The 14,735-nt window shown below is 52.5% G+C and overlaps 1 long non-coding RNA gene across 6 annotated transcripts in view; it reads right to left on the bottom strand.

The window, feature by feature from the left end:
• LOC101041279 (uncharacterized) overlaps positions 1-14,349 on the bottom strand; it is a 28,983-nt gene extending 14,634 nt beyond the window's left edge. For 2 of the 6 annotated variants that reach the window (XR_012517834.1, XR_746336.3), the window contains exon 1: positions 7,965-14,349. This is a non-coding gene — a long non-coding RNA (uncharacterized LOC101041279). The remainder of the gene's footprint in view (positions 1-7,964) is intronic. The other 4 variants (XR_012517838.1, XR_012517836.1, XR_012517837.1 and 1 more) reach the window with 4 other exon arrangements.
• Positions 14,350-14,735: the final 386 nt, after the last annotated feature.

Genomic DNA, 14,735 nt, shown 5'->3' with positions numbered 1-14,735 from the left:
GAATGGATAAATGATAGTGGCAGAAAAAATACAGTGTGGCATGGGATGACTTCCAATTTCAGAGCTCCACAGTTCCCTTGCATAGTGGCTCCGCAGCACAGCCCTGGGGCTGCTGATGTCCAGGCCAGGTGCCGCAAGAGGTGAGTGGCACAGGCAGAGTGGCTGCTCTGCTCAGGTTAGCCTGGGCAGCACAAGGCCTGACCACCTCCAGTGCCCACCCGCCTTGCACATGTTGACTGTACCAATTCCCTTAGCCTGTGCCCTACCTCTGTCGTTCTTATCCTCCACCATCTGACCTGACCTCCTATAACAAATCTCAGGCGCAGTCCAGCAGGATTCCTCCTACTCCCCCTCCATCTCCCCATCTAAGGCCCTTGTCAGAGAATTCTCCCTATTGGCAAGGATGCCCTGTCCTGCCCTCTTGACAGCATAGAAGACCTGTCTGGGTACAGTGAGGCTTATCCACCCCAATCTAATTCCTCTTCACTTAACTTCCAGGGACAGAGACAAAAACGTCACAACAATCTGCCCGTTGGATGTGTGCCACAGTAGGCTCGTCACAGCTAGTTTCTCTGCTCCTAGAGGTCAGGGGTTCTGCCTGCACTACAGAGCTTATGGCTGGTCTGTAAACACCACAGCTTATTGCAGTTACTAACAGAGAGCTGACCCTGGCTACCTTGACTGGCCTTCACTCGTGACAAACCAGCAAGATGGGGGATGCATCTTGGGTGTCACTATTCCCAATTTTGCAGGTGAGAAAACTGGCACAGAGCAAGAGGGGAAGGGGTGTCCTGTGGGCTCTGAATTAAGTCAGACCAAGCCCTCTATCTGGATACGTACTGAGCCACACTGCCTCTGCCCCACACCCTCATGGTCTTGGGAGTCTGTGAGCCACAGTAGAAGAGAGAACAGAGGACTCGATACTGGGTAAATGAAGCTGCAGATTCAAAGGGAAGGGGTGGCTATAAACTTGAGACTTCATTTATTTACTCCCCCTCTCCCCAGCACTAATCAAGATGTAACATGCCCTCAGAGGCATCTGCCACGTCTCCTGACCTAGGAGACAGCAGGAGCTATGGTGCAGAACAGGGAAGACAGGAGGAAGGCTTGGCATTCTCTGCTTAAGGACAAGATGAGTCAGGACCAAGGATGTGGGCCCCCTTCGCTCCCAGACCATGGGTGCTACATCAGGGGGATAGAACATTGCAGAAAGCAAGAGGCCAGCCTCATCCCGAGCAGCCACAATCCCTTGGCACCTGTGGGCAGGCTGGTAGGCTTAGGCCAACCCCCTATTTTACAAACTGAGGCATGGCAAGGATATGGAGCTCACAATCAGGAGATAAATCTGGATAGGGTGGTTTACTGCTCACCCTTCTAGCACCACACCAAGGCTCCCAGGGGCCCACCATGGAGCCCTCCCATCTTTTTTTTTTTTTTTTTTTTTTTTTTTTGAGACGGAGTTTCGCTCTTGTTACCCAGGCTGGAGTGCAATGGCGCGATCTCGGCTCACCGCAACCTCCGCCTCCTGGGCTCAGACAATTCTCCTGCCTCAGCCTCCTGAGTAGCTGGGATTACAGGCATGCGCCACCACGCCCAGCTAGTTTTTTTGTATTTTTAGTAGAGACGGGGTTTCACCATGTTGACCAGGATGGTCTCGATCTCTTGACCTCGTGATCCACCCGCCTCGGCCTCCCAAAGTGCTGGGATTACAGGCTTGAGCCACCGCGCCCGGCCGGAGCCCTCCCATCTTGATTCTCCAGGGGTATTGCCAGCCCCAAGCAGGAGACATCGCAGAGGCATCCTGTGGCAACCCAGATGAACTCGTGCTGCTTTCCAAAGCCCAGGCTGATTCCTTGGGAGACAAGGACTCACTGAAGGCTGCAATCTCTCCTATGCTGGGACTACAGCTCCTGTAATACACCCCATCCAGTCACCCAAATGGCATTTGGCTTAGAAAAGAAGGGCAAATCTCTGGTCAGTTTCACTACTCTTTTTTCTCCCTGAGAGACAGCCCTCAAAGCAGACAGAATAGGCAAAGTATTAGCACAGAACCTGGAACAGAGTAAGTGCTCAATAAGTGGTTCCTGTCCCCATCATCATAACTCATTATGACTTCCTGGATGCCCATTCCTCACTTCCTAGGCTCAGGTGAGGAGCCCTCTTTCTATAAACTCAAGGCTTACTGGAGCTGGAAGGCCCTTAACCCAGTCCAGGGTTTTCAGGGCAGGAAACTGGAGCTTCTGAGAGGGGAAGGGGGCTGCAGGCCAGGTCAGATCCACAGCCACGGGTCCTCTGAGGCGAGAGGCTAACTGAGGCCCCTCTGCCCTTTGACAGCAGTATGAGCCCAGCGCCTCCCCAGAAAATCTCTCTGAGGCCCTGAAGCTTGGCAGGGAGCCAGGGCAGGAGGCCTCTCCAAGAAGATGCTGGCTGTGAGCCAAGACGCATCCCAGAAGCTCCAGCTCACAGAGAGCAGCAGAGGCGGAGGGGAGGAGGGGCAGCCAGAGCAGGGCGACAAGGAGCCCTCAGGCCAAAGGAAACAAACCTGCTGAAAGTGGTTTTGGCACGAACCTGGGATGCATGGCTGCCTTCCCGTGGTTTCCGCACATCTGGGAGACTATGAAATCGCTGCTGGGGATGGGGGAAAGAGGATGACCCTCCTGTTAACTACAGCTGTGCCTGTTCAAACTCCACTGGGGCATTGCTAAACATTCATCCAAAGACTCTTCTGGGGTTACCCATTGGCTGCCTGTCCCCACCTAAAATTCTGAAAAACACAATGTTGCCTGCAGATTCAAGCCACGACTTCTGCCTCCAAGGACTGGGGGGTAATCCCCATTTAAAGGGCTATACCAGGCACTCCTAAAAGCCCCTCAAGGACCGAGGCTCTCTACTCGCCTCCTCTCTAGCTTTTCCAGGACCTCTATGCACAGAGCCCTGTATGGCCAGAAGCCTCCTGGGGGAAGGTCAGGATTGGTTACTAAGTACTGGGGCTAGAAGAGGTTCTGAGCCTCTAGTGTAGACCTCACTGTCCAATGAAAATATGTCAGTTCCGAGTATAATTTTAAATATTTCAGAAGTTTCATTAAAAAGAACAAGTCACTTTAATAATATCTTTTACTTAACCCAACATTATCATTTCAACATGCCACGTTTGCCACATTTCATGAGACCAACAGCACATGTGTCTGGTGGTGATCATACAGGACAGCTCTGGACAACAGCAACCTCTCCCCGTTTTCAAATGAGGATGAGAATGTGGTTCAAGCATCTGAGGGCAGGGCACGAGGACAGACAGGGAAGCCCCAGCTATGCTCAGCAGCCTTTCCCTTCAGCCTCCAAACACAAAGTCATGGCCTCCAAAATAATTTTATGATCAATCAAATTCAGGGAGACTGCAACATAAACCTATTTTAAAATAGACAACCCAGAGAGGAGCAGAAATGAATATACTTGACGTTACAAGGCTCAGGAACAAAGACCAACAGGAAGACACAAGAGGGTGGCTCCGAGAGACGTCGGCGTTAGATGCCAGTCTTGTTGAGGACCTCTGTACATTCTCTGCTCATGGCCACCTGGCTCCTGTGGGGTGTAAATACTCACACTCCAGCACTGGGTCTGCTGAATTTTCTACCATGTCTCCCTGGAGGAACTACCCACAAAAGCTCCTCTCTGCTTTAGAAGGCAAGAACAAGTCGTGCATTTACCCAGTGCTTCTGGTCTTCTTACTCTGAGTCGCCATGCCAACACACAGTCATAATTACCGAGGAACGCGTCAATAGTGGCAGCATTGACAAAGACACTATATCAGGGCCTCTAAGCTAAGCAAGGTCAGGCTCCTCACAGCCCCCCAGCTTCCTGCCCACTTCCTTTATTCCACTCTGATCCATTGCTTTCTCTTCATTCTTTCTCTCCCACCCAGATGGTCTCTGATTATATTTTCTCTGCAGAGAAAGGAACTACAGCTCGGCATATATAAAACACTTTTATAGCAATTGGGAGACAGGTTCTCCTTTGAGGCCCAATTTTAACTTGTGGGAAAAGTCACTTTAACATCCAGGCCTCAGTTATTTTGCTGTAAATGGGGAGAATATTTTGGCGCTTGCATATTCAGCAAATGGGCGGCTCCATTTAATTCACCTTCTAAATTCAGGGCTGATCTGTGTTATCTAGTCAACTCTAAGATCATCTTTCTGATCTGCACCAGAGGTACCAGAAACTCAGGGAAACAAAAGACAGTTCAGACCAGAGAGGGAGCTAGTTTTAACACCTCAAGAACAGCAGGGCTTGTATGTCTCCCCAGGAAGGACAAAATCTCAGAAAAGGAGCCAGGAGCAGCTGAATGGTGGGCTCTATCAGATTATAAAAAGATGAGTGGGCTGGAAGAGAACTATCAGGCTAAGTGACAAGCATCCTGAGGCCCCCAGTGAGAAACAGGACATGCACCCATTTAAAATGAGAGGGCAGAAAAAGAAGGCAGACAGCCATCACCAGAGCCCTACACAAGAGCGCCCCAATTTCAGAACACCCAGAGCACCAACATCTGAACTTACAAAGGAGATAAATTGGAGGCTGATGATTAGCATCACAAAATGATTATTCCCTTTGTAAAAGGCTTCACTGCAGGACTGCTTTAAATAGTGCATTTAAACCATGATCTGATTTGCTAAATTCGATTTATACACATCTACTGCCTAAGCTGGCGTGCTTCTGTATTTACATGTCTTCCCTTGGCACAGAGGAGGGGAGAAGCCAGCCATTATTTGGGGCCTTTAATCCTTGTAGACAGTAACTAATCTAGGGAGCTGGACCCTGTTTTTCTTCCACAGCTGGGGCTTTAGTTGCAAACCAGCCCTAGTTACCTACCCTGCTTTGCCTGTGCAGATTCTACCCAAAGACAACAGAATTTGGCCAGAATCTTTTGGAGCCTTTCTGCCAATGGGGGATCCCATCAAGAAGCACTACCCTCCGGGATGACACCTTTCCAGCCTAGAATCCCAGATACTCTGATCTGCTGCAGGGTCACTAATTTGATTCAGCACCTATGGTTTTCATGCCAGGGGTTCAAATGCTACCTTTTGGGAGCCTTGGAAATTTACTAATCTAAGCCACATTCTGTGATTTGTACTTAAGCCATGGGGATCAAACCTGAGCAAGTACAGAAAATCTGACTCTCCACCCAAAGAGGACAAAAGAATGAGTCAGCCAGGTCACACGGCCACTGTGCTGGTGGGGAAACCTCCCTTAGTTTACCTAAAGGGACTTGCACGTGCCACTGACAACACAGTCCCCCAACAGACAAATGACCCTTTCCTATAAGGTCCAATGATGTGACAAGGCAGTTAGGAATAGAATGGCTGCCAAAAGGGAAAGCACACGACCCACCTTGTACCACTTGCCAGGACAGAGACCTAGGGAATTAATGATCAGAGACCCAACCTTCAAAAAAGAAAGGCCCCCTAGAAAACTGAAGCCAGGGACTCCCCCTCTACCACCACCCATATCCCCCGATTATCAGAGGTTTCAGCCTCACTCTACTATCTAATATTTAGAGACCCACAATGATGAGGTCAGTCCAGCACTGGAAGTGGGGGTAATGAAAGGCACAAGACAGCATCCAGGTCTGGGCAATTTATAGTGAGGAATGGAGGAGCCACTAGACCACAACTCAACTATCTCCCAGTTGAGAAGCCCGCTAAAGCCTGGTCCTGAGAGGATGGGAACTGGGCTGGGAGTCAGGACCCCTGGGTCTCAGTCCCCACTCTACTGGCTAATTTTGTGACCTTGGTGAAAAGTCACTTAACCCCTCTGGACCTAGTTCCTCATCAGTGACATGGGCAGTTGACCTACATAATCATTAAGCTTTACCTTTTCTAGAAATCTTGTACAGGGAAAGTGTTTCTCTAAAATCCTGATAAACTTCATTTTAAAAACAAGGTTATAAACCATCATGTTTTTCTTTTCTTGGCTGCCAGGAAGCTCAGAACAATCACATTATTTAATCATACATCTATCTAAGGCCAGGGCTTTGGACGGGGAGATAGGGAGATCGTAAGAGTGTCCCCAATTGTGAGGTAAGGCTGTGTGGGGATGGGGAGCTAGATTCCCAAGATGCTAGGTACTTGTTGGAAAGATGAAACCATGACGGTGATGAACCCCTGTGCTCCTGTGTATGTGCAAAGACAGGTCGGGAACGCAGGCCTTGGGGCAGACAGCCCCGAGTCCACACCCGGCTCTGCTGCATCCTAGCTATAGCAAAAGTCACAAATAGTGAATCATCACCCTACCTGTCAAGGTGAGGCCGCATTCTCCTGAAGCTGTTAGCACCAGCCCTGGCACAAAGGATTCCCAAGACACAAACTAGTTTTACCGAAGTTTCTTGGTCACTCTGCATATAAACGTGCAGGCCTGCGACCTGCTTCAAGGTGGTGGGGGGGAGGAGGGGGAACAGCTAGAAAAACAGTGATTGTGCTTCCGTTATTCACGAGGCTCGGGCCCTCAGGCCCGGAGGGGCAAGCTCAAAGACGCAGCTTCACTGCCCCCGCCTGCTTCGTCCGCATCTGACCAGCAGCCTGCCCTGGGATTGTGAACGGAGCCTCCCGGCAGGTCCTCGACCCCAAGCACACGGACGACGGAGGCCCTCGCCAGCTCCCGCCCCCGTCGCGGGGCCCACTGCTCCCTAGCCCGTGGCTGCTCCGGCGTTCCTACGACACCCAGCCCCAGGAGGGCGGCCTCGGCCCGCTTGCCAAGTCCGGCCTAGTGGTTTCAAGAAAACGCGGGCATTAGCCACGCACCTAACACTCCTCGAAGATGGTGAAAGAGCTAGAAGCGCTCGCGGTTGCAGACTCCAAAATACCGCCATTGTTCCGCAAGCGGGGAGGCCGTTTCCGCCCTGCCGGGGGAGGAGGGCTCTCGCAGGACGCCTCTTTCTCCCCAGCAGCCACGACGCGTGGGTCCCCTCCGGGGACAGGGCGGCCGCGACGGAGGGTCCGGTGGGCTGAGGGCAGGAGGGGGACGGCCATTCGCCCCTCTAGGCCTCGGGGTCATGAATACCGGGCGTCTGTCTGGGGCGAGCGGCAGCAAGATCGCCTCTGGGCCCGGCAAGCTCGACGCGTGTTCCGCTTCCTTGGGCCGCGCGGCGGGGCGAGTGCGAGCAGGGGCTCGGCAGGGGCTCGGCGGGCCCTCGGCGTCGCGACCTCCCGGTGCCCACGCAGCCATCTTGCCGCCCCTCCTCGCGCTCTCAAAATGGCCTCCCTCCCGGGCCCGCGGCGCCCTTTCCTCCTCCCTCCCCAGCCCCCCGCGCCCCTTGGGCGCCTCCCCCAACCGCGCGCCCACGCTCTGTGGCCTGCGGGGAAGACCTTCCAGGCCAGATGCCGGCTCTTGGCGGCGGGCGCTTCGGGTTGCGAAGGCCGTGGCCCAGGCGGTGCCCTGGTGTAGACGAGGTGTGAATGCTTGGAGAGGATTCTTGTCCCAGGCTCTGGCCGCACCGCGGCTTCCGAGTTCTTAAGTCTCCCGAGCTCTGGGTGGAGGGCGCGGGCCCAGGCCCCGATCCTGCGCCGACGGGAAGCGGCCGCTCCACTCCCAGCCGAGGCTCCAGCCACCGAGCGCCTCAGGCACCGCGAACGCCGGGTGTCCGAAAAGCCGCCTCCGGTGCTAGAACCCCCAGAGCCGCCATTTACTTTGCTCCCACTGTGTGCTACACGCCGTGCTCTGCCAAATTATGTTATACAGCGCACAAGAAGCCAGCAGGTGTGTCGTTAAAGCCATTTCACAGGTTGCGGGTGAGGGATGACCTTGGATCTGGGCCTAGGGAGGAGGGAGTCGTCTTTCTGGTGACCCAGGTAAAAAAAACAGGCGCACTCCCAACCTGATCCTGGAGTTACCCAGCGCGCAGCCCGCTCGTAGAGGCCTCTGGGGCGGCGCGGGCGGCCCGCTCCTCCTCCCACTCCCTGGCTCTGGGCGCTCACCTCTCCTCTGCCGGGCCCTCCTACCAGTCAGTGCTGCGAGCTGCTCGCGAGTTCGTGACTGCGAAGAGGGCGCCGATCGCAGGCGGGAGCTGCGCCAAGGAGGGAGGCACCAGCAGGGGAATCACTGTAAAACAGAGCGGAGAAATCAGGCACCCCCCACGCCCGCCCAGAAGCGCGCACTCAGGGTCCTGTGGCGGTGGCCTGGGGGCGGGGGTGCACGGGTCCTCAGGTCACAACCACAGCCTGGGGAGGGTGCTGGGTGCTCGTGGTGCCTCAAGCATGCCCTCCCAGGATGCAGGAGAGAAGTCGGGGGGTTGGGGGCACCGCTAAAGGTAACAGGGGTCGTGCTCCGTCTCACCTGGATCTCCTTACCCGCCAGATAGCCGCACTTCCAACCAGTACGCTGCTGGGGCAGGTGAAGTGAGCAAGCTGGAGCTCGGGAAATGGTGAACTTTGAGGTTCTCAACTGCGACCTAGCCAGCGCTTCGCGGAGAGCCTACGCGAGACCGCCCTGGGACAACCCTGGCTGCTCCGGACAGCGCCGCTGGTGAATCCTGAGATTCGGAAACCTTCCAGAGCTGGAACCCCACGCCATTTTCCGCAAGCGCCAGCTATTAGAAATGTTGTACCCCAAGCTAACATGGGCCTCCCGGCAGCACCCCCTTGGTTCCCAGCCCCAGACACCTTGGCAAAGTAGGTCAGTCCTTCAAATCTCTGAAGACACTTCTATGTTCCCCTCGCCAGGCAGCCAAACTAGGAACACTGCACCCATCTGCAACCCCGCTCCACAAGCCTTTCTTTGGGGTCTGGATTCTTCTCCCACTTCAGGCCGTGTGTATGGCATGTGCTGGTGGAGGAGGGCAGTGGGGAGGAGAGCAGTGGGTCCTCCGTCCTTCTGTGGGATTTTCATATGTATTGAGGTGTTCACTGTCTCCAGCAGGTGGAATTTTGAACTTCAGATCCAGACATTTATATGCATCACTTGCCCCAGCCTGGAGAAAAGAGCTGCAATTTGCTTATGCCCACTGTATGCCAGGCACTTTATTTGTATATTTTACTTGATTCTCACATGACCCTTGGAGGTATGGGTACTGTTGTCCCCTTTTCACCCAGAGGTGCATGTGACTTGTCAAGGATACAGGGTTGGAAAAGCCAAAGCATGCAAAAGAACTCTGTGGCACAGGCATGGGCATCCCCCCAGCCCCCAGCTGCTGCCCTTCTGGAATCTGGATGCCAGTTTATCAACCTGGTCCTGGACAGTCCTGGGTCTTCTACCCTAGTGACCCAAATCAGGAATTGCCACCTGCAGAGGCAGAGGAGGCCACAGAGCTACACCATTCCCCCTGCTCTCCCTGTGACCAGTGACAGAGAATTTCTGCAGCCCTTCAGGGAAACCCAGAGAGGTTTCCACCCCTCTTTTGCATAGGTCCAGAATCTTGAGGGAACCTGGTGAAGTGTCACACCGTCCAGTAATTCACTCCCAATTTTTAAAATCCTAGTCTACAAAGTCCAAGAAGTGGGTGACCTCTCATTATCAGGATAATTCAAGCAGAAGAGAATGAGATGCATTGTCAGGGAGGGCTTGATATTTTTATACACAGCCCCAGTGGAGACCTAAGGAGATTCAGGAGCTAAAGAAAGTATTTTGAGGAGACGCTCCTCTCAAGTTCCCCACAAGGGACTGCATCCCAACTCACATTCAGGCAGGAAGCCGTAGCTTTCCCAACCTCCATTCTTGAGAGGTGCTTTTTCTTTAAATGACGTTAATGTGATGTTGTTTTTTCTTTTTCAATGAAACCTCTGTAAGAGACAATCTCCATTAAAAAAAAATGATGTCCATTGGGCCTGATGTGAAAGAAATAAAAAGCAAAAGTAAAGAAAAAAATCGTTTGTTTTTGTTTTTGTTTTTTCTTAAAGCGGGACAAGGACACAGCCCCCACCTGTGAGATGCCTGAGATGGCAAAGATGGCAGCTGCAGTTGAGATGGGTAGGTACCAGCAGACTTGGGAGACATCAGGACTAGCTGTAATGGGGAGGACAAGGGTCTGAAGCCACAGTCTCCAGACGGCAGAGGAGTAAGGCCTTTCATAAAACAAACCCAGGTCGATGATGTAAGACCAGCCTACCTAGGAGGTTGGACATGGTGCCCAAACCCCCTTCCCACTCCATCTTCCAAGTCCATCTCCACCCCAGCAAGAGAGAGAAGACCTGAGACATGCCACCCTTACAGTTCTGCAAAACACAAAGAGCCGGGATTTGGCCAGAGAGAGAAAAATGCAGCTCCACTCCTAGCACCCCCTAATTCATGGGGGGAACAAAAAACTAGGTTGCAAACTGTGGGGTAGGGACAGTGAGGCTGACCAGTGAGGGGCTCCAGTGTCTGTGCAGATGGAAGCTGAAAGGAAGTTCTAATTAGCACAAAGCCAGCACCTTCCATTAATAGCTCACCACCGCTCCTGGATGCCGCTGAAGGCAGCCAAGTTGGAACGTGTGAGGCTCACCTGTCCCCAGCTCATTAACAGACCTCGGGCAAGAACAGGGCTCTCCTGGAGGAAGACCAGCCCACACCAGCTCCCCCAGTCAAAAAAAAAAAAAAAATCTAATGACAGGTTTGACTTCTGGACCCATCCGAGAGGACAGTGTTTAACACAAGTCCAGTGCTCCTGGACACACGCTCAGCCAGGCTGAGTGCTCCCTCCAGGACAGTGCTCCCTCCAGACTTGAAATAAATTTTTTTAAAAAGCCCTGACATACATTTCATTTATATGAAACTCCAGATAGGCAAAACTAATCTATGGTAGGAGACATTGGAATGGGGACTGACAGGGATTGACTGTGAGAGGTAGGAAAGAAGTTTTCAAAATGAAGGAAATGAGGTTTATCTTGGGTGTTGGTTGCATGGGTACAAATGCATTTGTAGAACCCATAGAACTGTACACCTATGATCTGTTTCTACATGTGAATTATGCCTCTATTAATATATGTGTGTGTATATGGGTATGCGTCTATATCACACACATATCCATGCAAAGGTCTCGGCCCCTGACTGATTTCCCCACAGCCTGTGATCTCGTTGATGTGAAGGTTCACACCCTTTTCAAGGGTCACGGTAGAAAAAGAGGCCAGAGCAGATGGGGAAATGGGGCTTGCACATCTCACAAACACGAGGCCAGAGCCGGGTGGGGAGGAGGAATGTCTGAATTGAATCAATTAGCTGCAGAAAACTTCAGAAAAGAAGTAAGGCCCTTTATAAAAACAAAGCCCACTCCTTAATCCCCAAAGGCAATCCTCTCCCCCACTCCCAAGGCCATTCCTCAGTAAACAAAGAAATCCCTCCTTCCACATCCACACCTCAATATTCATTATGAGCTGACGTTAAAGGCTGCATTCCAGCCTCCCAGAGTGCCCTAATGACTGAAAACCCAAGAGCAGATGACTGAGGGGTTTTCCTCTCTCTCTCTCTCTCATGCTCTCTGTCAGTCTCTCTGTCAGTTTCTGTCTCTTTCTCTTGCCCTCCCTCTCTCTCCTCCCTTCTCCTTCTCTCACCCTCTCTCTCTCCCTCTCCCTTCTCTGTCTCCCTCTGTTCTCTCCCCCTCTCCTCTGCTCATCCCACGGCAGTCTGTGGCAGTGTTCTTTCTTTCCTCCTCTCACTTTCTTCCTTTCCTCAAATTAGTGAGTAAGCAAACCAAGCAAATCAAGGCAAAGATATCACTAACTCTACTTTGTTCATTTATTTTGACAAGTACAGTTTAATTTTAATTATTTATGGTAATACTTCATAGTAGGCGAGTAAATGTGCCGGGGTGTATTTGGTAACATTAATGAAGTCTGCCTAATAGGAACCTCCACTCCAGCACCCCGCCTGGAGAACTGCATGCTGGAGAAGTGGGGTGAGACCACCGGTCTGTGGTAGGGTTTGCATTTTTTTGTGGGGGTGGGGAGGTGGGGAACTTAATGGGTTTGAGGATTAGCGAAGGGAAAATTAACCCGATTCTAGAGAAGAAGCAAATACGTAAGCCCATAATCATGTGTCGATGTGGATTGTGTGTATTTAAACACCGAGAGCGCACACGTTGTGATAAGGAGGCCCAGGCGTGCACACATGCCACATGCATATTTACACATGAATCTCAAATGTGCAAATCAGCAGAGGCTCACAGAAATTAGGCTCTGGGCAATTAAAAATTGAAATAAAAATGGAAAATGTGATACACAGAGTTCTATATCTCTTCAAAGTGCCTTTCTCCTACTTTTGTGCCTCAAGTGGGCAAACAGTAAAAAATGTGGATGCTAACAAAAAAGGTAGGAGGTTTCTTTAGCTGGTGATCACACTGGAATGCTCCCCTCAACACACAATGAACCATGAAACACTGGTCTCAGTCAATGCAACATTGTTATTTTAAATAGAGCTGATGTTTTATATTTTATAGCAGCCCACCCTGCCTCCATCCTTAACATAACTGTTTGTTAATATAAGCGTAGGATTTGGTATATAGACCATGTATGCATATACATTTGCACACATAGAATGGGTATATTTTATATATAAATGTGCAATCATTTGGTCCAAACATATAGGTAACTGGTACACCTTAAGATATATGCTTCAAGGCATTTGCATTAAAATTATCTATAATGATGTTAGATTTAAGTCATAACACAATGCTGGACTTTTGAGAACAGAAATATTTTACCTTTTTTTTTTTAAGTACCAAGGGCCTCCTGCTTCTCATTTCATCTCTGCTTTGTCTGTCTGTGCCCAGGGTAGTGTAAGGACATTTCAAGAGACAGAAGTGGGTTATCACCTTGAGACCAACTGCATATCTGCCTCAGGATAAGAGTCCAGGATCCCCCCAGAGTATAAAAGCCTGGGTTTGGTCCAGCTCCTGGGGAAAAAAATATTAAACATGGCCCTTGCTGGCTTCTTTTACTGGATGATCCCAACGTGGAAAAAACGGGGCCTCTCTACCACTGAGGTGTGCCTAAAAAGGAGGCCCCATTCTTGGCACAGCCACGTGTGGGAGAAGGTTAGGAATGTCTCCAGCTGACTCTCCAGTACCTGACTTGCCTAAAGGCAGGTGCCCCTGGAAGTGGCTTCACAACAGCTTCCTGCCCTCTCCAAGCAGAGGGCTCTCCGGGCCATGAGAGCAGGTCATCAGCTGAAGGCATCTCAGTCCGAGCTTTCCTGCCTGGCCCCAAGCTCCTCGAACCCTACTCCTTAAAGCCGTGGCCTGGCTCTGGCGTGGGAAAGGCGGGTTGGAGCTTTTCACAAATCCAGTATCCCCTTGAACCAAAACCAATTAGCCTGGCCCAAGGTCCTGTCATTGAGGCCCTGGCCCTCTTTTCAAACCCCTGCGGCTCAATTGCGGTAAGGGGCTGGCCAGTGAATGCCGGGACCACTTAAAGTGGTGCTTAAGCCCGACCAGGCTTGGAGGAAGGAGCCAGCACTTTGGGAGCTGCCGCAGCCCATTCTCAGAGCCACTGACCAAGGTTTTGTTCCAGCCACAGCCCCCGCCCTGGCTCTATTTTTAAAAATCCTCCCCTCCTCTCCGATTCTCCCAGCTGTCTGGAGGAGAGATGAAAAGCTGGCTCTAGGAAGCTACCAGACACCCAAACTTGGCTGCCCTGGACAGAAGGGACATCCTCAGGCTCTGAGTCCTGCCCCCAAATGTCTTGCCCTCCCTGCTGAGGGAGAAGGAGCTCTAATACTGGTAGGACAACCAGTGTCCACTCAAGGCCTTCCATGCACAAGCCTGCACAGCAGCCCATCTTCTGGATGTAAAAACTAAGACCTAGGGAAAGAGCCTTCTCTAAAATCACAGCACTTAACAGCAAGAAAATTGGGGAAACCTCTGGGGGCTCCTGAACACTACTGTCTTAGGAAGAAAGACACAGAAAAGAATAAGAAACAAAGATGGGCCTTTGTACCAGAGCTAGATCCTGGGAAAGATGGGAGGACTCGTGGAAGAGCAGCCCCAGGACAAGCCCAGGCCCCTATCCAGCCCCGTTCCACACCATCCATTATCCTCGGCCTGACTCAGCTGAACTGACCCTAGGCAGAATGGGGTGGGAATGGGAACCAGGTCCCACGGCCTCCCTCTATCTTCCCTCCCCGGCACCTGTCCCCACCTCCCCTTCAAGTCCATCCACGCGGAGTGGAGACTCGCCCTCTGCGATGGACAGCACTGCCAGGGCGCCCTAGCTGTCGCCATGGTGACGCGCATCCCACCCTAGGTCGGAGCTGACTGGGCACTCTATCCAGGCTGGCGAAGAGAGCAGCTGAAGTCAGGGTGGGCTTGGGGAGCTGGGGACACCCCGCAAGTGAGAGACGCCAAGGGGGAAGGAAGGCCACTAAAATGGCGCCGCGGCCTCCTCCTGTGGGTGCGCATACCCCGGCTGGAGAAATCCCGGCGGTTCTCCACCGCGCGGCCTCGCCTGGAGGGCGCATCCGTCCGGCCTGGGCTGCCCCGCGGCTCCTGGCCGAGCGCTCCTTGCCCAGCCCAGACTCGGGCGCCGGAGCCAGCGAACAGGCAGCCTAGCCCCAGCTGGCCGGGCCCGCCCCGCCGCGCGCTCGGCCCAGGCGAGCGCGGCGCGGCGGATTAGCCCTGAGCCCGCAGCCTCGAGGGCGCGGGGCGGGCGCGGTTGGGGTGTGAGGGCGGGGCGGGCGGCGGCCGCGCCTCTAATCCTGGCGCTGCGTGTGGGAGCGGCCGGATCAGGGAATTAGCGCTGTAACTTCGGATTAGTAACGCTCGCTAAATGAGTGCCTAATTC

The sequence above is a fragment of the Saimiri boliviensis genome, chromosome 5 (assembly GCF_048565385.1).
Source record: "Saimiri boliviensis isolate mSaiBol1 chromosome 5, mSaiBol1.pri, whole genome shotgun sequence".
Taxonomy (NCBI): Eukaryota; Metazoa; Chordata; class Mammalia; order Primates; family Cebidae; genus Saimiri; species Saimiri boliviensis.
This window is presented reverse-complemented; position numbering and strand designations above follow the sequence as displayed.